Genomic DNA, 23,631 nt, shown 5'->3' with positions numbered 1-23,631 from the left:
GACCCAACCAACAAACTCGAAATAGACCCGGAATCCGAAATGACCTGACCCGACCTGAGGTAACCCAAAAATTTGAAAAACCCGAAATGGCCCGACCTAAACCCGGCCTGTTAACCCGATTTGCCAGTTCTAAGTATATCCTCGTCGTTCCACTATAAATATGCGTCGTTCACATGTATCCGGTATCCCACACAAAAATAAACCATATCATAAAATTTCATTAGCTAAAAAACCCAAATATGCTTGACACACTTTTCCGGAAAATACAAGCTTGTTAAGCTCCTCAATAACGGAGCCTACGCTAAAGTATACCACGCTAAAGACACCGTCACCGGCAACGGCGTCGCGGTTAAAGCGTTACACGGTTGTGCAACCACTACGCCAAATAAGACATCCAATAACGGTCAAATAATGCAATTACCGTTATTAAATAGAAACACGGAACCGTTATTGCAACGACTGTTGTTAAATATATACCACGGTTGTATGACCGTTATATAACATCAATAACGGATCTATAATACCGTTATCACTACTCAAGAACCGTTATAAAACTGTTGTTATATGTTTATGGCAATGGGTATACTTTTAAGAAACCGTTATTAGATATTAATAACGGTTTCAAACTCGTTGTCCTAGTTTACTATTGAGAACGGTTTAGTGGTTCCAAAACCGTTGTTAAATATTATCTATGATAACGGTTCATTTCGTTATCTTATTTAATTAAATATCAATATTTAATAACGGTTTTATTGCGTGATAAACCGTTGATATATTTATCAATTGATGAAACTTTGACAACGGTTCTTCTTAAATTAACCGTTGTTAACATTTTGAAGTCGACAACGGTTAACGTTCGTTATCTTAAATTTTTGGCGGTTTGAATGGGGAGGGAAAAGATGTCAACGGTTACTTATCTAAATAAAACCGTTATCGAATAATTGTTTGTAACGGGTTGTTTTTAACCGTTTTTCGTTTTTAATTTTTTTTTTTTTTTAAAAAAAAAAATGATTTTAGCTTGTTCTAGCAAATTTCTTTGAAATGCTATTTTTTCAAAGAAATGCGTTTGTAGCGATTCTTTGGAATGCTATTTTTCAAATTTCTTGTTGAAAATAGCATTCCAGCAGTTGTGCACTGCGAAAATTCAATCTTGCATCAAAATATTACACCCCGTGATCAATTAAACCCAGTTTCAAAACAGTACAAACAGGATGATCAAAAGCCAAAACACAACTTCATCAAACAAATAAAAGAAGCCAATACACAATGGCTCTATATATATATACACACACACACGTACATAAAGCATGAGCAAACTATTGAGACTCCGCTACTGAAACAACATAACTGGTCCACATATTTCTCATCCAATTGATGTCCTCTGGCGAATATTCTGGGGCTTTGTTGAGTATTAGTGGAAACTACAATTCAAAATATATATAATCAAAATAGATATAATACATGGAAGTATACAGAATTGAACTCAATTTACATCTGAAATAGTTTTTAAATCACACTAACCCGTATCGGAATGGTAGAAAGTTTTCCGTCGATAACCTTCCACATGGAGTGACAAACGTAAAAGGCGTATTGTTTGTCGTCTGTGCTTTAGGAGACTATTATATAAATCATACACAAATCAGCTAAATTAGATAATCAACCTCTCGCATAAACATTAGCTAAATTGTACGAGTAATTATTAAGAATACACTTACTATTGGCGTGATAAAATTGAGATCAGTGTTGCTTTCATATTATCCAAATGAACATAATCTTTTTTTTGCTTCAAAAACACTAATTCATAAATATACACACATGCCATTATTATTTGCATATATATGGCTCAAGTCATACAATAACAAATGACATTATTGAAGGTTGTAAAGTTACTCAGTTATCATCCTTACACAACTGTCAGAGGGTTTGCCTTCGTGAGAGTCAATCCAATACACTGTTTTTGTTTCCACTTGGATTGCCAGTAGCACCCAATGCTTCCTATTCATTTTGAGACATTGAACTGTTAGTTCATTTACACACATTTAAGCATGTTAATAATAAATTTATAAAACTGTGATTCATTACAATAATCACGTACTATCCATACATATTCTCATTGTAGGGGGCAAGCCATAGTTTTTTGGACGACATCAACCGACGAGCGATACTATTGATTTGTTCTTCGTATGAAATTCATAACGAGAGAACGCCTTAGGACTCAAGAATCCGTAGGCGTGACTAGGGACCTTCCACTCAAATGAATCGATTATTGAGGTACCTATTACGCCACATGGAACGAAAATTGTTATCGTAATTGATAATTTTAACAAACATCATTATTTGTAAATGGAAATGACTAAATAGTTATATTAATAAAATTTGCTTCATCCAAATAAAAATGTGAACAGCATCTAAATTGTCAAGGTCGACAAATTCCATCAGTTGCTTCGGGTCCAGTATGGCTATATTAGCTGCGCCCATAACTTCCTTTTCAATGCTAATCATGACTACATCACCTGTAGGTGACCTCTTTACAGCCAGGTTGTGCAAAGTCTTCAGCGAAGCAGTTTTCATTTTTTTCTTATATTCACACGATTCATAATAACAATCATAAGTAGGCTTGCCTGCAACAACTTTCGTTAACGTAGTAGTAATTGCTTTAGCTGCCATCATGGCTTTGCTTAAGTTTTGCAAATGTAAAGATTAAAGTACTTACGATATGTTAATATTCGTATCCTAATATATTTAAAAACAAGTGACCCCCTCAGTAAAGATTACCGTCTGCATATAGGTACCTCGGGGATGACAACATTGATGAGTTTGTCAGGCCATTGCACATAAGAGCTTAAGGCTTCTTTCAAATAAGTGACCCCCTCAGTAGGAAATGATACTTTTACTTCCCCATACTCGTCTTTATATAATTGGGACACTTCCACTTTCTTGCAATTGTGACGAAGAGGTATACCATGAACCTTAACTTGCTGAAGCCGGTCGTAATTGAACACGTATCCCCTGGCAACAACAACTTTCCGTTTCTCCTGTAAATAGGACATATGACAAGCCAGCTTGCAATCCCCCTTCACGTCAGCTTTAATCAATTAGTACACATACATTCACTACCTTTAATAAATTTCCTAAGTAAAAAACGTGTATGATATGAATAATTATAAAATAGCAGCTATTACCTTTTTCGGTGTTGAGAAGAACATCTGATCATCAACTACCTCCACTTCATCCTGTGTCACGGCCTTCTTGGCATCCTCTTCCTCTTCAACTGCCTGATATCGATCCTCGGCTCCCATTTCAGTCTCCTTTCCCATTTCCTTCTCCATTGTCATGTCATCCTCGGCTTCCTTCTGTACATTAACACTTATCCATATAACACGTACTGATTTTCCAAATCATATAACACACTGTATATAAGACAAATATTATTATCTCTTTTTCCTCCTCCTCCTCCCCCCTTCCTCCTCCTCCTCCTCCTCCTGCTCCTCCTCCTCTGCTTCCTTTATGACTTCTTGAACCATATCCAACTCCTTTTGTGATGGCTTTTCCCCAGTTTCCAACATTCTCATCATCAACCTGGCTAGTTTATGTAGCTGTGTAGTAGAAATTAATGTCAGCATATATAGTTGTAAATTAATTATGTTGGTTCAAATATAGTATTTATAGATTACCTTCTTGGAAGCATCACCACGTCGAGTAGTTTTCCCAAAATACTTAGTGATACCAACATGCGTTCCTTTCCCTCTCACACGACCTGGATGCTCTGTTTTGCCGATTGCCCTAGCAAAAATGTCATCACGTCCTTCAGGCTTCCATTTTCCTTCCTCTACCTCCTTCTCACAGATCCTCTACATACACATAAAACCATTAAGCAACTCACAATTATATAACTCCGACTACCAGTGGTAGGAGTGACATATTTATTCAAACTTACAATTTTCTCTTTGATGTCCTTATCATATTCAGTTTCCGTCTTTCCATTCTTAGGAGTGTGACCTTCCACCCAAGCGTCGTGACGACTGAATTTTCCAAGCTTCGCCTACAATTCATTCATCACATTGATATCCTCTCAAAATATGTATGATTACTATGAACATATATAACATCCGACTAAAATACCTAATAGTCTAATACTATAACAATTGTGTACTTACAAGTTTCTTCTTAATCAATCTATAACCACCTCGGGAGCCGTAAAAGACGGTCTTTTTCTTTGAAATGTTCGCCTATTCCTCTCACTCATAGCCTTTATCAAATAAATTGTATCAAGAAACGTAAGCATGACCAAAAACTAAACTAAGTATACTTCTTTGCTTATTATTATTATTATTAAGTTACCTTAAACTTGTCAGACTACCTATAAGCGATATAGCTATCCCAATGGTCCTGACTGACATACGGATACTTCTTTTTTGGTGGGTTCTTGTTCATCTCTTCGGTTTCCTTATTGAACAAGTGGTTCTCAGCCATCTTTAACTTCCAAGATCTGAGGGCTTCCCCTGTCTTTTTTTTAGGTACTTATCATACATTTCGGGGACAACGTAAGCTAACTGCATATATAATGAGCATAGTTGGTACAAGTGTTTCGGCTAATACACATATCAAGTAGTAACTTAATTTTAGCTAAAACATTTATTATTGTATATACATACCTTTATTCTGTTTATTAGCATGGTGTTCCGTATTTGACTTAGTTCACAGATACGCGGTGTACCTAGAGGCACATATTGTCTTACACAACCAATCCAACTCGCAAAATACCCGGCATACTCACCATATGGCAGCCCCGTATCTTTATCCCTTTGTAAAGGATTAGGTATATTTGAATTTATTGATTCTAGGGAAACCCTGTGGCGCATTCGACCCGCAGTGTGTTGCAAATTATTCTCATCACCTGAGTCATCGCCTGACGCATTTCCATTGTTTCTTTTGCGCTTTTGGACCATATCTAAAGCAGAAATTAATAAACAAATAATAACAATGCATACTTATAATAACAAACAAATCTCTAGAGAGGAGGGTTTATTACTTCTTTAAAGAGGAGAATCCGGATTGATCTGGTGGCGACAATGGCGATGATGACGATGACTGCGACGACGATGGGGTAGCTGGTGGTTGAGGGGAAGGTCAATGTTTAAGAATATTATGTGGGGGAGGGGAAGCTCAGAGTATATATGTGTGAATAATACAACACTTGCAAGACCTTGTTTATTGGAAAGTAATAAACACGGTATAAGAAAAACCGTTATATTTTGTTTCCAAATAGACAACGGTTTTGTTTGAAACCGTAATTGATTAGTACTATCTACAACGGGTTAGAAATAACCGTTGTCTGAAATATTTTCATTTTGTTTGATTTTCCCGCCATGAAATAAAGCAACATTTTTATATACATAACAACGGCCTCAACCGTTATAATTGTACACATCCAAAACAACGGTTTGGGTATATCCGTTTTACTTTATATTTCATTTTTTTTTATTTTACCGCCAAGAAATAAAGCATCATTTTCATATAGATAAAGCATCATTTTGTTTGATACAATTTTTCCCTAACCCGCCCGCTGCAACAGCAGAAAAAGTTTACAACAACAGTTTTATATATATAACAACAAGACAATAATTACACATGACGTAAGATATCTCGATTGGATTGCTGATATTTTCACGGCTGTCGGGAACGTATTTTTGGATTTGATAGTCTCTTCATTAACCCAAATACCTTCATCATGATCATCCCATGTATATATGTTTGGAATGTTAACATTTTCAACATCATTACCAAATTGCGATATAGCACTGTGATCAAGTCCTTCAAATTCGACGTCTTCATCATCTGAAATTCGGCGATGGCAAGATAGAACAACTGACCACTTCTTATCCATAGGATCGGTAACATAAAAAACTTGTTTTGCTTGTGACGCTAATATAAAAGGATCGTCCTTGTTTCCAACCTTGTCAAAATTTACTAATGTGAATCCTAAATCATCCTTTCTAACACCATTGTTGTTGTCAACCCACTTGCACCGAAATAGAGGTATCTCAAAATCCATGTAGTATAAAACCAATATCTCTTCAATAACTCCATAATATTGCATTGTATCCAAAATAGGATTTTTATCCTTTGAACTAGCAAAGTATATTGCCTCAGAATTTACGCAAACTCCACTGTTTTGCATTGTGCTCGCCTCATCTTGAATGCGGGTGTAGAAAGTGTACCCATTGATCACATACCCGCTATAAAAAGTTGCACGAGCATCAGGATCGAAAGCGAGATGTCGTAGGCTGGTTGAGCAATCATCAATTGGGTTGTCATCATCGTAAATAGTATCCTTAAACCAGTCACTAAATTGCTTGTTATGCTCATTTGCATACCACATTTCGTTCTTATGAGGATGTTTTCCCTTAAGGTAACGCTGGTGTTCCATACTGTAAGTCTGGACATGATCATTGTTAAATATAACGTATATATGAGATCTATGTCACATGTCAGATGACATATCCTTGGAAACACAACCCCTTACACCTTTTCCATTCATCCAGTCACTATGACGATTCGTAGGAGCTCCAATTAACTCATCCAATGAGAGGTACGCGTAACAATACGAAAGAGCTTCATCGATAATTGCTCGCTCAGCAATACACCCCTCTGGAAGATACCTATTAGATGTGTAATCCTTGTAAACTTTCATCAATCGTTCGAATGGGTACTGATATCTCAAATACACTGGCCCGAGATACAAAACCTCCCGGACTAGGCGGACAGTCAAATGAACCATGATAGTGAAAAATGAGGGAGGAAAATACATTTCAAACTGACAAAGACCGGTGACGAGGATCTCCTGCAAAGTTTCCGCTTCATCGGGATCAATGACTTTACTGTTGATTGATTTGAAGAAATAGCAAAATCTAATTATAGCATGTCGAATCTTTGGAGGTAGAATGGAACGAACGGCCACAACTAGTAGTTGTTGCATCAATGTATGACAGTCATGTGACTTTAAACCAGTAAGTTTTAGGTCCTGTAACGAAACAAGGCTTCTAATATTATATGAATAGCCCTTTGGCACCTTAATACCATGCAAGCATTCGCAAAAATCTTTTTTTCTCCTTTTTTTTGAAAGAGTATGAGCTGCAGGCGGCAAAAAAGTCCGATTTCCTTTTGTTTTAGCTGCAAGCTCGGGCCTAATACCCATCTCAACCATATCATCCCTAGCTGTCTTGTTGTCTTTTGTCCTACCCGGGACATTCAGTAGAGTATTAATTATATTATCACAAATGTTCTTTTCAATGTGCATAAAATCTAGGCAATGTCTAACCGGGAGGTCACGCTAGTACGAAAGTTTGGTAAAAAATATGGTTTTTTTTTATAACCACGAGTAGACAACTTAGGTCCCTTCTTCCCATACGTTATCTCAATATCTTTCACTTTCTCATACACTTCATGACAATTCAAAATCTGAGGACTCCCACATTGCTCAGGACACCCATTAAACGCCTTGTGAAGCTTACGATAATGATGATCAGGGCATAACCATCGACGATTTTCCCTGTACACATGCTTGCGAGAATGCTTCAAATATTCTGATTTAACATCCCCCCCCCCCCCCCCCCACACACACAATGGGCAAGCCTATTTCCCATGTACAGTATGTCCAGAAAGATCGCCGTACGCCGGAAAGTCAGTTATTGTACACAATAACATAGCTCTCAGATTGAAACTTTCCTTCTTATAACCATCAAACACCGGTATCCCTCTTTCCCACAGAATCTTCAGATCATCTAGAAGTGGTTCCAAATACACATCTATGTCATTTCTAGGTTGTCGAGGGCCAGATATCAACAAAGACAACATCAGATACTTCCGTTTCATGCAAACCCATGGGGGCAAATTATAGATGGCCAACACAATCGGCCAAAATCTTGTGTTGGGTAATCATGTTTTCATGAGGGTTCATTCCATCTGTGGAGAGCGCTAGACGCAAGTTCCTTGCTTCTTTGGTGAAGTCAGGATATTTAGCGTCAAACTCTTTCCACTGTTGACCATCCGCTGGGTGTCTTAACTTTCCATCTTCAATCCTTCCACTATTATGCCAAGTCAACATTCTTGCATCTTCTTCAGTCAAATAAATCCTTATGAATCTTGGTATTATTGGAAAATACCACAACACCTTAGCTGAGATCCCTTCCTTAGTCTTATAACGCCATACAGAGCAGCGCGGACAATATGATAATTTCTCATAATCTTTACGGTATAATATGTAGTCATTGGGACAAGCATGTATTTTCTCATATTCTATGCCTAATTCTCTAATCATTTTTTTAGCCTCATATGTCCGACTCTGAAGAACATTACCGTCAAGAAGCATGTCACATAGCAAATCTAGAAGATCCGTAAAACTCTTATCACTCCACCCATTTGCCCCCTTCAAGTTATATAACTTTACCACCGTGGAAAATTTGCTATACTTCTTACAATCAATAAATAAAGGCATTTCAGATTGACTCAACTTCTCAATTAAATTATCAGCATTTATTTCCCCATCACCGGTAGCTTCAAAATCATCGAATCCATCATCTTCAGCAAACTTCTCACCTAAAACAATTTCAGGTGTACGTGAACGATTGTTTACACACACATCATATGCCCCATCCCCTATACCTAAGCCAGCAGTTTCAGGTGTATGATTATTTATCTCTACATCAGATTCCCCATCCTCATTCTCTAATTCTCCATGAAAAATCCAACGCCTATAATCTCTACTGAAACTATTCTTTTCTAAGTGTATTTTGACATCTGGGATAAGCAAAACTCTAATATTAGCACATCTATTACAAGGGCAGGGGATTGATGAGTGGAGATGAAAATTTTCACTAACGAAATTGTAAAATTCAGCAATTCCATCATTATAAATGGGATCACCAATTTCACCATCAATCATCCAAGTACGACCCATATATAAGCCAGTAGCTATGAAAATGAGATTACTTTTTTTAAGCTATAAAGATTAATGACGCCGACGACGGCAAAGATGACTTCTTTAATTAGTTTTTCATTATAAATAAAACCCTAAAAAAAAATACTCTATATATACGCTAGTTAGTAAACTAAAATCACAAACTTTTCAGTTTTCACAGTGGATCTATTTTTACAACGGTTTTAAGAAACACCGTTGTTAATTGTTGTAATATGACAACGGCTTTAAAATAACCGTTGTTGATATATGTAATATGATAACGGCTTAACAAAGAACCGTTATCATTTGTCTTATTATTGACATAACGGTTCCAATTCTAATTATCTTATTATGCCGTTTTCGTTCTTTTTTATTATTATAAGTAGAAAGTTAGTCATTATAATATTTTATTTGGTGGATTGAATTTGAGGGTAAGGACTTGATTAAAACGTAGTAACAAATAATATAAATAATTAAACTATTATTCAAATAACCACCGTAATCAAAATACAACCCATAATGTCAGATAATAATTAAAGACTTAATTAGAATCTGATGAAGAATTAGGATAGTATTCATGCCCAATTTAGGCATAGATCAAGTGATAGATCGACTCTTCATCATCAGCGGGCAGCGCAACTGGTGGAATGGCCTCTTTCTCCAATGACATAAGCACGGTTGTAGGAATGTGTTGGCTCCTGTAATGTGTCAGCAGATGATAATCAACATGGGTTGCAACCCATAGATAAAAGCCCTTTTGTTTACCATACGAATAAAAGTCCTCTTTCCCCGCACCTTTCTCCGCAAATCTATCCCCTAATGTTCTTGCCTGACGAAAACTATCATGGTAGTTGGCTTCGTCAAACTCGATAAAAGCAAAGCCTACAATACCTTGCTTGTTTGTAGACACAGGGTACACTTTTTTAACCGCAGTGAAACCGGAGTCATGAAGCATTTGCGTCAACCACCCAAAATTAGGGTTTAAACCCTTTCCATTCCCATCATAAAGAACCGGGAGATTATGGAGAATGCAAGTAAAAGGTTGTGCGTAACGATGACGTGGTTGTAGCTCTGATACACCAGCCATATTTTTTTTAGAGAGAAGTTTAGAGAGAAATTAAAGAGTAAATGTTTGATAATTTAGATTTTGACCTAAAACATTATGAAGACATATTTATAGAATTATTTTGGTCAAATTGAATATTATTAGTCAAACTGAATATTTATTAAAGTTCTGATAAAGTTTTGCATGCAGTGGTCAAACTGAAAAATCTAATCAAATAGTGACAACGCTTGAATTGAAAAACCGTTCTTTCATAATTAAAAATGATAACGGTTACAAGAAACCCGTATCTATAACATAACAACGAGTACCACAAACCGTTGCTGGTGCTAATTTAGTAACGGTTTTCAAAATGCCGTTTTCTTAAACTGGCAACGGTTGTCTAACAACTGTTGATAAGAGCGATTTTATAACGAGTTTTTGGAAACTGTTAAACGTTTTTGATAACGGTTTGTTAAACAACCGTTGTCACATTATAATAAGAACGGTTTTCGAAGGAAATCGTTATTCTTATCAGCGTGGTCTACGTTTCCGCCAATATTTTGAAAACGGTAATCTAAGTGTCGTTATTAAATGCATTAAAACGTTGTGATATGCTCTTTATTGATTGCCAGATTTGGCGTAGTGAACAAAGAACGTTGAACAAGAAATACAAGCATTGACGAGATTAGACGACCATCCACATATCATCAAACTCGTCGAAGTTTTCTTAGCCGGTAATAAACAATCTCAAAACAAAAACCACGACCAAGTCTATATAGTTACGGAATATGCGAAACGCGGCGATTTGTTTGAAATGATTGTTAAAAATGGTAGAAGGTTTACGGAGGATATTAGTCGTCATTACTTTCGACAGCTAATCTCCACGGTGAAACACTGTCACTCACGTGGCGTGTTTCATCGTGATATAAAACCGGAAAATATACCCGTTGATGATCAATGGAGAGCAAAACTATCCAATTTTGGTCTGTGCGGGGTGTGGGAAGGAAAGGGCTGTAGATACCTCATTTCTGCACCTCCCACAAACCACCCGGTGATGATTGGGCCGCATGTTTGCTACGCGGAACGATTTGTGACAGTTCGTAAGTTTATCGTCAAGTGATTGCTCAAATACTAATGTCTACCTCTTAGTTGTCATCTACGTGCCGATACGGTCGTTTTGACAGTAATTAGAGTACATTTGGAGTCTGGGCCTAAAACCGTCTTCATTTTCTGATAACCGTTAAATCCCGAGTCAGAATGTTCTGGAATGTTCCGGATATTTCTATTCCATATTTTATAAATATTTCACAATCTTTATCCTTTGGTAAACAATTTCCCGTAATATTCATATAAAATATTAAGGAAAACCAAATTATTCCGTCCTACCATAACTTAAACGCGGAAATCTTTCTTCCGCAGGAGGAAACCCCTTGGGAATAGACGCAGCAGGTGCTGCGCCTCTTCCAAGAGACGCAGTGGCTGCTGCGCCTCTTCCCAGGTCCTTTTCTGCGTAATTTTCGTATCTTTTTCATATCTTTCCGAGATTCACTTCCAAAGACTCTCCGAAACCCTAATTCCTTCACGTGAGTAGTATAAATAGGAGCCTTCGCTCCTCATATTTCTCACGCGAGTGTCCGCCCTTCTCGTCTCCCTTTGCATTCTAGACCTTTGTTCTTACTTTTTGGCGTCTACGTGCTTGAACTTTCGACCACGTAAGCTCGGATCCTTCTGAGTACCAGCCTCGTTTGCATGACCGACCAATTTGACCAACTCCACCATAATCAACTTAATTAATCTATTCGTTTTCCTCTTACGAGGGCACTTTCTTTACATTCGCGTCGAGCATCACTAATCGATATCTTAGTCCATCTCGTTTCGTCAAACATGTAAGTCTGAGGGTGTAAATCTCTCTTTATTTATTGTTGTTTACCTTTTGTAATCGTTAATGTAAGGTTTACGTCGAAAATACTTGTTAAAACCGATTTCTAAAACCGTGCTTCAAAACCTCTTTTTTACGGATTTCCAGTAGACAAACGTCGAGAAAGGACGCAGCAACTGCTGCGCCTCTTCGAAGGAGCGCAGTTCCTGCTGCTCCTCTTCGTGAGGCTGCCGCAGTTCCTGCATCCTTTCTTCTTCCTTCGTCCTCTGAAATTCGTCAAACTTTTATTTGTTTCGTTTGTTTTCTTTAATTCTTCGACATAATAGTCTAATAATTCACATGTTTAAATAATCGTAAATCCGACTTAAATCCCTTATAATCTCATATTTGCGGGTTTTCGTCATTAAACTCAATTCGGATTTTAGGAATTCAATTCATCAATATTGGGTTTCTGGAATTCATCATTGATATATTTTTCATCTGTTTATTGTCATATTCATCGCATATTTGTCATTAATTCATCATATTTAGTTTATTTCGTTCACCTATGTCATTAATCAATCATTCTTTCATGTAAATAATTAGTAATATTCCGTCTCATCCATGTTTATTGCTTCTATGACCCCTTAATCACATGTAATTAACCTATTAATCACTTTCATCCGAGTAAATATCATAATCAATCATTAAATTTACCGACGAGTATTAACAACACGCAATTAAAAACTACGGCCACAGAATTCGAGTCGAAACAGACGCAGCAATCTGGGCTGCGCTATTCCCAAAGGACGCAGTTCTGCTGCGCCTGTTCCGGGTTGAATTCTGCCTCTGAACTCCGTTGTTGCCTTAACTTAGTTTATTTAGTTTACGTATAATTGACTATTAACCGTATTATCGCCTTCTGTTTTGTTCGTTGATTTATTCTTTTATTCGTTTTCTCAAAATTATCCGTTTTAAAGGTATTTTCGACATAAGTCGCATATCCCAATGTAATTATTGTAATTTTCATTATCGTAATTTTCTTTTATTGTATTTATCTTATTTCTTGTATCATTTATATGTTTTCACATGTAATTGAACATTAAATCCTACTTCGACCCAATTGTATGTTAAATTAATTGTTCACCGAGTTAGTCTAATTCTCACATGCTAGGATTAAAACTTGGATGTTGCATTGCATGCATATAGCCGACGATATATCGAGTACGAATGATGTCCCTAATCATTAGTAGAGGCCGCTATCGAGGCGGGCAGGATTAGGTGTTCGATCAAAAGAGCTTCCTAATACGTACCCTCACCCCTTACTCCAGATCTCCGTGAACACCCGTGTTCATTGGCATCCACGAGAGTCATTCTAGACATAGAATGCTAAGGGTAACGATTGCTTAGTGTTCATGTCTCTACTTTGTGTCTTGACATGGCACGAGGTATTCGAACGGTTCCAATTTCCCATAAAAAATGGTGGCGACTCCAACAAAAATGCAAACGCTTGTTCTCTTCCTCCCAAGCGCCCCCGTGGGCCCCCCGCTGTCCACAAGGGCGTGGCGCGGTTTTGGGAGCCATGCGGGATGGTTGAGTACGCAACGCCGGAAGTGGTAATGGATGCAGGTGAATGCGGGTATGAGGGGGAGAAAGCAGACGTGTGGTCATGCGGGGTGGTGTTGTACGTGATGGCAACGGATACGTTGCCATTTGGGGGAGAGGGAAAGGGAATACGGAAAAAGATGATGAAGGGGGAATTCGAGTTGCCAAAGTGGTTGTCGCCGGGTTTGAAGTGGTTGTTGTTGCGAATGGTGGATTCGAAGGATGGTTGGTTTTGTCAAGGGTATGAAGATGATGTTGATGAAGACCAACTTCTTCTAGCTCATGTTTGATTACATAATTTAATCTTCTTTGGTTTATCGTCTTACATGGTATGACCGTCTTATTTTATAATTTATGTAGTTTTGATTATGTACAGATGATAGGATAGCAGGATCGGTAGAATGTGCAATGTTTTAGGGTCTTGATTTGGGGGTTTTCATTGAAAAGACTGGAATTTTGGGAATGTTTTTGAGACGTTTGTTTTAGAGGAAATAAAAGTATTATAGATTTGATTTACACTTTCTGAATTGCTAATCCATTGTCAAGTTTTAGATTTGTTCTTAATTTTACATTGAAGATTTGCTTTCTTCGTCTAACTATTTGCCGTTACGGAGTATTAAGCAAGACAATAGAAAAATTCAAGCTCATAAGTCGAGAGTTGTATATCTTAGAAAGCAATCAATATGTGAAAATTCTTCTAGTGACAATTTTACAAAGATCAAGACTAAACTCGAGCCGGCCTATTTTTTCCAGGGTCAAGACTCAAAAAATGTGATCTGCGACCCGATTGACTCAGAAGACTCCAGAAGTAACCCGATTGACCCAGAAGACTCTAGAAGTATAACAAAAGTAATACATGTTATTAACCATGATGAAGAGTGTTGTGCGGAAGCGTGAATACCAACCATGTGTTGGGCCTCTACTGCGCCGATGTCCAGACTATCCATAATAGTACGATATTATCCGCTTTGGGCCAAGCCTTCACGGATTTACTCTTGGACTTCTTCCCAAAAGGCCTCGTACTATTAGATTTTGTAGAAACTTACTACATCTCCAACTTCTAAACACCCAAAACATCACCAAATCTTGATAACCTTCCCCTTAACCGACACATCATGCTACTGCGAGTCATGTCTTGCACCACATGTCAACGCTTGGTCAAGTGAGTGCCCCCACATGCTCCTGAACCTACATGTCCATGTACCCTTCTTAGAAAGGCTTGCTAAACATGCATATCACGAACTTCTTGTGCATCCAATATACCCTGGACCGGGGCCGTCATTTCAGAAGTCCTAGAACAACAACGGTCTCAAGCATCCAACCTGGAAATGACCCCACCAAACCTGTGGTACCCTTAACCTGATAAGGGCCCACCTGATCAATAGTTCGAGTACACAAATGGTCTTTGTCTCACAAGTCCTATGACGCCTTTCATCCATTTAGCCCCGATAGTCTTTGTCCCACAAGACCTTTGACACCTTTTTATCCATTTAGTCTTGGACCGGCCTTGCTCAAGGCTCGAGTTAGGAGTTCCATTCCTTGGGCTCTGATACCACTTGTTGTGCGGAAACGTGAATACCTTGTGTTGTGCCTCTGCTGCGCTGATGTCCACTGTTCATAGTAGTACGATATTATTGTCCACTTTGAGCCAAACCCTCACAGATATACTCTTATACTCTTTTCCAAAAGACCTTGTAATATTATATTTTGTAAACACCTATAAAGACGAGCTTCTATTTTTATTTTACAGATGTGGGATATAAAGTTTGCACCCAAACAAAGAGTGTATTTGACAACTCGGTACATTTATATTTTATTGTTTTCCATTTGATCTAAACACTAGGCTTTAGGCTTTAGACTTTGATTTGCGAGTAAATGGTGCAAGTAATGCGATGAATTACTTAATGTTAGATAGCCATTAGTATAATGATATGATGTTTTTAGTGAACTCATTAGTTGGATGATCACTTTCAAAATGTACGACATCTCGTGAAATGATTTTTGACAAATAAGTTCACAAACTTGCAATACCTAAAAGTTTACCAAATTAGTATCACTATCTGATTAGGTTAATGGGCCCTCATTACTCCAATTATGTTGGCATTGTATAAGTGGCCCCTACGTGGGCCCTATGATTGTAAAAATTGGTAACACTCAATAATGCAGTTGTTAAATCATGCGAATGGGCCTAGACCTTACCCGAATGGAGGGGAGATGGACCACTTAACAACACAAGGGAGGTTCCATCCTAAAACCAATTGACAATAGGAGGAGTAGCCCCCTTGGTTATAAAGTGGTACAATCTCTCTTTCTCCTTCAATGTGGGACACTCACATGTGGGTAAATATGAGATTTTTCACACTCCCCCGCACACGTGAGGCCCACTTTTAAATCAGACCGGAGCCATCAACGGATGGAATTTTCTCTGACTGCAAACAAGCTAATATATTCCCACGTGTGAGTATCCCACATTGATAGAAGAGGAGAGGAGTTATCACTTTATAAGACAAATGGGCTACTCCCTCTATTGCCAATTGGTTTTAGAGTGGAACCTCCTTGACCTTATGAAGCGAACTCTCTCTCCTCTATTTTGGTGCGGCACAGGCCCGTTGTTTGATTTAACAACAATCTTAGAATTTGGGCCACGAATCTTGTAATAAGGCTACTTGTAACACCCCCGTACACCAGGATGCCTTACCAAGGGCCATTCCAGTATACGAAGGTGTTACCATCTCGGTTGCCCGAGGTAGTAGACCAAATAGACAATAAAGAACATGTATATTATTGTAATACCCGCCCTTTTAGAGACCTGTTGACCAACGTTGACCGACCTCGGGGGTGGTAATGGTCCTTAGAAGTACGTGCTAAAGTGATCTTATGTTGTGAGTTAGGGGTGGTACTCGATAGAGTAGAGGCTACTCGATCGAGTAGCTTTGAAGGTCCTTGTGCCTTAAGAGAGCATAGCTTGAGTCGGGTAGCAGTCCTTTGCCAGGTTTCCCCTTGTAGGTATGTCGTCATCATCATCCGTATCCTTGTCTTTGCAGTTAGGGTTTGCTTGGTAGTGATAGATGGTTGTATTGTATATAGGTGTTGCTTGGTTGCTGGATGTTGCGTGTGAGGACGTGGAATGGTTGCAGTTGCTTAAAGGTAGGTTCGCCTACTAAGTCTCTGTGGATGGTCTAGAATGTCGGTTGTTGTGTCGTGGTTGTTGTATTGTAGTTGTGTTTGTGTGGCAGCGTATATGCGGTAGTCGGTTGGTGTATACAGTTGGTTGGTTGTTGTTGTATTGCAGCTGTCTGTGATTGTTTGTCTCTGATTCTCGAGGCGCGTCCTCGGCTGAGTGGAGTCACTTGCGGGAGTGGCTTCACGCCCTAGTTTCGCCCTCCGTGGAACCCGCCACGGGAGGGGATGTGCACATTAATGGGACAGGGTTATCGCTCGGTATGATGAGCGGGGATTTGGTGGGTACGGCTGCGGTCCCCCACTGGCAGGGCTGGTCCAGTGGACACTCGGTGACGGAGATTGATTGGAGTGGGTGTGATTGTGTGTGTGACCGTTTGTGCTATGTTGTGTTGATAGATGCCATTGGTTTTGTCGTGTCTTATCCCAGTTACTGACCTTGTGTGGTTGTCTTGTTTGTTTATGTGTCTGCCGTGATCCCTTATGGTGAGCAGTCTGTCTTAGCAGGTGTTGATGTCGTTGATAGCTGGAGCCCGGGCAGGGATGAGTCTTCAAGAGTTCTGATAGTAATAGAGTGTAACCGATGAGTTGTACCTTTATTTTGTTAAGTTGGTTGACACGCTTGTAATATAACTATAAAGGTTCTTTTATCGACTTTTGATGATTACTTACCTCGGGCAACCGAGATGGTAACGCCCTTATATGCTAAGGAAGGCCTAGTTAAGGCTCCTCTGAATATGGGGGTGTTACAAAGTGGTATCAGAGCGACGATTTTGGAACCTGTAACCAATGAAAATAATGAACGTAGTGAGTCTAATAAAATGAACCTGGTGTATGTACGATGAGAGCCCCAACCGAAGCTAGGTTTTGGGTGAGTAGGCGCCCTCATTTCAAAATCTTGGCCTCATTGTACTTAAGCCAGTCACTGGGTATGGGAATGTGGAATCCGTGTGTATGTATATAATGTGTATGTTGATTGCGTCGGAACTATCTGTGGTTGAGTCTTTGTTGAAGTTGGTATGGGTATGATAGTTGCATTTGAATTGTGTGTAGTGAGGTTCTGGTAGAATTAGTGAGCTCATGCGATGTTTATGAAAAACGTAAAAGGTTTTATTTAATAGAAATGCGTGAAAAAAAAGAGGAGGTATATGCTGTAATAAGGATATATGGTCGTGTTGGTGTTTGATTCAAAGTTGTTAGTGATGGTGATCCTATATGAGTTTATAAGTCCTACCGTAGCAAAAGTGATAATAGTTAAGGAAGTGTTGAGTCATAATATGAGAAATAGCAGATAGTAATGCATTTGTGCAATGTTTAATGGTTGGAAGTTTCCGCTGTGTGATGATTAATTTGTGTAGAATAGTTTGCTTATGATTGAAATTGGAACATGTTAGTAATACATTTGAATGACATATGGAAGAATAATTATCGTTAATTATATGTTTTACATTAACATGAGAATAAGCTGATGGCCATGTGGTAAGACGAGTTTAGATATGATGCAAAGACGTAATTGTGTATATGAATGACTCGGTAACAGGTAAACCGTGTTGTGTGAATTTGTTGTGGCGTAACATGATATAAATCTTATCTGATGAGACGGTATGATATGTTTGAGTAGTAATGGTAATACATGAGTGAGTATGATAACTGGTGACGAATTCCGAACATAGTTTGGAATCGACACGCGATATTGTTTTTGCAGGAATCTTCAATTTACTTCGTATTTCTGACCGAGTACTCAACCTTACTTGACCGAGTGCGAGTGCTTACTAGATCGAGTAGACCTCACTCGATCTAGTTAGGAAGCTATGACATCGGGATGTGGAACTTTTCTGCAGATACTCGACGAAATAGCACCTACTCGATCGAGTAGAGGGCACTCGATCGAGTACCCTAGGCACTCGATCGAGTAGGCTACAGTACAGAGGCTCTTACGGGTTTCTTAAAACCCTTATTTCTTCTCAATCCTCTCATTCTATCTTCCTTATTTCGAAACCCTAAGCCCTAGATCTCTCAAAACTCTTCAATCCTTGTGTTGGTGGTGACTAATTTGGGATTTCTTTCTTTGTTTGATTTCGTTCCTTTACTTTCCTATCTAATCAAGGTATAAATTTCTTCCCTATTTACATGTTTTATCACTTGAACTTATTAGAATGGTAGAATTAACTGAAATTTCGATTCATATGGACGAATCGTTGCTTGTAATTGTTGTAATATGATTCATATGCTTCCCTTTCATGATTGTTGACGATTAATTGCTCCAAAAATAGAATAGAAATTACCAAATTGGGGACGAATTTTCTAGGGTTTGCAAAAATCAAAATTGATTTTGGTGATTTTGGTTGTTTTCTACATGTTGGATGGTGAAATTGAGTACTATGTGTTGTATATACCATGTTGACAATTGGATTTTGGTAATTTTTACCTTTAAAACTTGCCTTAAAACTACGTCTTAAAAGTGCCCCAAGTTGAAATTCGTTTTCTATAATTGAGATTTTGTGTTGGATATGAATGCATATGCAAGAGTTAAACTTTTAATATGGTAATGGTGAAGTTAATTGTTGAAGGATATGTCAATTTGTTACAGCTGTAGAGACCGTCTGAATAGTCTAGTTGAGTTAATTGCTTCTAATGTTGAAGGTTGATGATGACATGTTTTAAGTTGCCTTTCTATGAACATATATGAATATCTCACATGTTATCAAGTAATTATATGAGGTAGCATTTGAACCATGCCATGATATCCGAATTGGTTGAGTAGATTGTGTTTATCATGCTAAACTTTTCCCAGCTATAGAGATCGTCTGAGTTACTATAAACTGAATTTATATACCGAATTGGGAATTTGTTGGTGAAAGTGTGTACCGAGCCGAGTATTCAAAGTTCAATTGTGTGAATTATGTGCTTTACATGCCTATGAAAGTTTGTTTAAATCGTATGCTGAAAAATATGCCGAGACTAAACATAGGGACCCGTCAGAGTAAGAGGGGGAGGGCTTCACAGCCCGAGGTTGGGTAGGGTAGTGGACCCGTAGTATCCGCTGTACCGAAGTACCCTTCGGTGGTGTTTGTGGACTTTAAACAAAGGGAGAGATTTGTGGCGTTGCAGAACGCAAAATGAGGCCTACCCGTTGTATGGATACCACACTTCTTGAGGACTTGGGAATTGAGACGGATGTCCGTCACATCTTTGAGACTTTGGGGTTTATGGGGTTGTATCGGTTGAGGAAGCATTCCTACCCTTTTCTTAACTTGGAGTTTGTGAGCTCGTTTAATTATGAGCCAGCTGCACAAACTGTTGAGTTTCGTTTGATGAACACAAGTTTCTTGTTGACCATGGACCTTTTTGCTTCTTACCTTGGGTTGGCCAAGCCTCCCAAGGATTCCATCAGTGAAATTCCTTCTGAGTGCGGTGTTTGCCGCCTTATGTCTTGTCTTTCCGGAAAGCCAGCTCCCACCTCTAGCAACATGTTGATTAATGATGTTCAACATGTTACTTTGAGGATCTTCCTTCGTTCTTTGTCAAACCTCTTTTACGAGAGGCCGGATATGAGTAAGCTGAACAATCATGAACTGTTGCTTTTAATGACTTACCTGAACCTGGAGCGGACCGAGAGGGTGGTCTTTAATGCTCCCGCCATGGTCTGCGCTAGCCTTGCTTTGATGGCTACTTCTACCACCCGGTACCTGAGTTGTGGTGCTATCGCCACTCGGCTAGCTGAAAAGCTAGCCTCCTTTGAGGCTTCTTCTGAGTACGTGCCTCTATCTACACCGGTGCCTATGATGGACAGAGACTACTACCTCGACCGGAAATGGTTGAGAACTTTAGCTGGTGGTGGCCTAACTTGGAGGGTGTGGGGTATGAGCTGGATGAAGATTCCGGCTCCTGAGCACTGACAGGGCAGTCGTATACCTATCAAAAATAACCAACTGGCTCTAACTAATATAGCTAGGGAAGTCGGGTCGATCTCCACAGGGAGATGGGAAAATGTCCGCTTTGTCTAAGTTCGTCTCGTTAACCAAATTGGGGGGTTTTAATTGTGTTGATCTAAAACTAAAGAGAGTAAGAAAGAGAATAAAGTAGAGAAAAGGAATCAAGCAGATAGAGAAAGCAGCTAAGACAGACGGTTCACCATGATCATTCAGTCAAGCAATCTAGGTCTCAGGTCAGTGCAAGTATGGTCTAAGGAGCAGTAAATATCTCCTTTCGGTCTCAATTCGCCCTAAAACACAAATATCTTAGCTTTCACCGTAACTATAGTGCTCTATTGTTCTCCACGAGTCTCCCTTTTTCCAACCTTTCGGTCCAGGTCAAGGTTCACTATGATATAAATGCCTAATTGCGTCGACTCAATTAAACAGATACAGATAAATGCAGCAGTTAACAACAAGGACTACACCAGCATTAACCTAATAAATCGATTACTATCCCTTCATAATCATGGATCCCTCTTAGTCTTAGCAGAGGGAAATTAGCTACGCATCATCATTGAATTAACAACAACAACATATAAATAAAAAGGAATCAACATGATAAAGATACTAATGAAGATTGAATAAAGTAAAGATGATAGCAATAAAAGAGAGATAACAAAATAACAGTAAATATGATTAAGGAATTAAAGGAGAATAATAGTACCAATACAAATCGGAATTCGAGTAGCAAGAGAGTAGAAGAAGAGCAAAATCCAAGAAATAGTAGCCAAAGATAGAGTAAAAGTGACTGAGAGGAGTTACGCAGTCTAGTGTTCTTTTAACATACGAAAATCCTCTCCTAAACCTAACCTATGGACTAATTACAAAAGCCCATACGAAATTAGGCGGAAAAAGTCTATTACAGGATAAACCACTCGATCAAGTGGAAATAAACCACTCGATCGAGCAACTAAGAATTAAACCTCTCGATCGAGTGGAAATAAACCACTCGATCGAGTAACTCCTTGTGATGTCTTCTCTTTTGTATACTCGAACTGCTCGATCGAGTAACCTTCAATATATAAAGCATTCGATCGACTAGAAAAGTAGTCGATCGAGCTATTTAGGCACGTTAGACATTGAAACACCTTCCGAAACCAGCTCACGCGTCTTCCAAGTGTTAGATTTCCAAGCTCCGGCTCCTCGTTGTCCATAAATGCATGCAAATGGGACGAATTAAGGCTCGATTTAGCTCCTCTTTGGTTTATTCCTGCAATTTACATAAAACGAACCAAAGTAGTATATTCGGGGGTATTTGTAGCCGGATGCTACATAAATAGTACAGAAATGCGTGTAAAAATGAGGTAAAAACCTTATATAAAATACACGCATCAAATCTCCCCAAACCGAACCTTTGCTTGTCCCCAAGCAAAATATGAATGCAACTAAGAATAAACAATGGAACGGGACCAACGCATCAGCTACAAATCACCCACCAAAACCAGTTTAATGCAATTACTAACAAAGTGGCAAATGAGAAGTGCAAACGAATTAAATCAATGTTTCAAACTTACTGAACCGTCGACCTTGCAAGACTCAAAAGATATCGGACTCTCACGGGTCGCTCATCACTCAAAATTAGGCAAAAGGTGAGTATATATGTGAAAGATAGAAAGAAGTAAAGACACTCACCTAACTCGACCTATAAGAACATGCATGCAGTTAACATGAATAAAGTCTCTAGAACCGTACATACGCATTCCAACCATACTAATGACCAAGACACATGCCAAGGACTTACATTTGGGAAAGTGAGGTAATGGGTAAGAAGGGGCTAAGATGAATTTGGATATGTGGAGTTAATAGCCAGGCTAGCAACAAAGAATCCAAATTTTGAACTGCATCCCAACTTCGTACTCAATATAACAAAATGAACCGGTGCAAATTTCATACACTCCACTCACGAAACACCAAAAACTCGTCAACTCCCCATAAGATATAAGTAAAACATGGGAGGGAAAATCATTATACAATTTCTCATTTTTTCTTCGCACATGATTTTTCTTTCTTTTTCATCTTTCTCGTTCTCTTTTTTTTTTCTTTTTTTTTTTTCATTTTTTTTCATTTTTCATCCATCATTTTTTCTTTCATTCTCTTCAATTCTTCCACCATCTTCTGAAATCAGATAAAAATAACCAAACCGCAGTAAAACATTCCAAACAGCTACTCATCACTAGCTCGGCTAGGGTAGGAAAAATTATAGATAGTAGCTAATAGGACAAAAAGGCTATTTGGCTATGTAGGGCTCATGGGTAGAATGAAATAAAGGGAACCGCCTCTCCTAACATGTGTCACCATCCACAGACCGAATGCATACAGGTATTAAGAAGACTAGACTCATGCTTATGCAAATTGATGTTACATGCCTTAAAGAGAGTACTACTCACATCCTAAATGAAACCGGTCATGAATGTCACCAGTTTATAAAGCTCTAACCTCAGAATGTAATGTAGCTTGCCGATACATGAGTCAAGTCTATTCGTTCAGATAAGAGAGAAACAAAAAACTCGTAGATCATGAACATAATCATGCCAACTATATGTCAAGAATATGCAGGGCTAAAGTAGAGATTCAATGTAGCGTCAAAGTTCAAACGTTCCGACTCAAATTAAACGTGAAAATTTTTGAATTTTATGAGATTTTTTTGAATTAAAAACGACAATGCATGCGAAAATAAATAAACGTGCAAGCAAAAATGCAAGAAACATGCAGACACAGATATGGATGCATACCTCCCCAAACCAAACCGTACAATGCCCTCATTGTACCAAAAATAGGGAAAGAAATGCAAACTGAAGAGAAAAGGAGAAGTGGAGTCGGAATACTTACAAAACGTCGTGAAGAGGGACCTCCCCAAACCGACCATGAACATGGGAGGTCAAAGAAAGTCAAGCAGTAGCTCCATAGACGAAAAGTGACAGCTGGAGGACATAACTACTCGATCGAGCAACTTGGAATAGCTCGATCGAGTAAACTGGGTCTGGAAGGACTCGATCGAGTAAAAGAA

This window comes from Silene latifolia, chromosome X (assembly GCF_048544455.1).
Source record: "Silene latifolia isolate original U9 population chromosome X, ASM4854445v1, whole genome shotgun sequence".
NCBI classification, from domain to species: Eukaryota; Viridiplantae; Streptophyta; class Magnoliopsida; order Caryophyllales; family Caryophyllaceae; genus Silene; species Silene latifolia.
Note: the sequence above shows the minus strand (reverse complement) of the source record.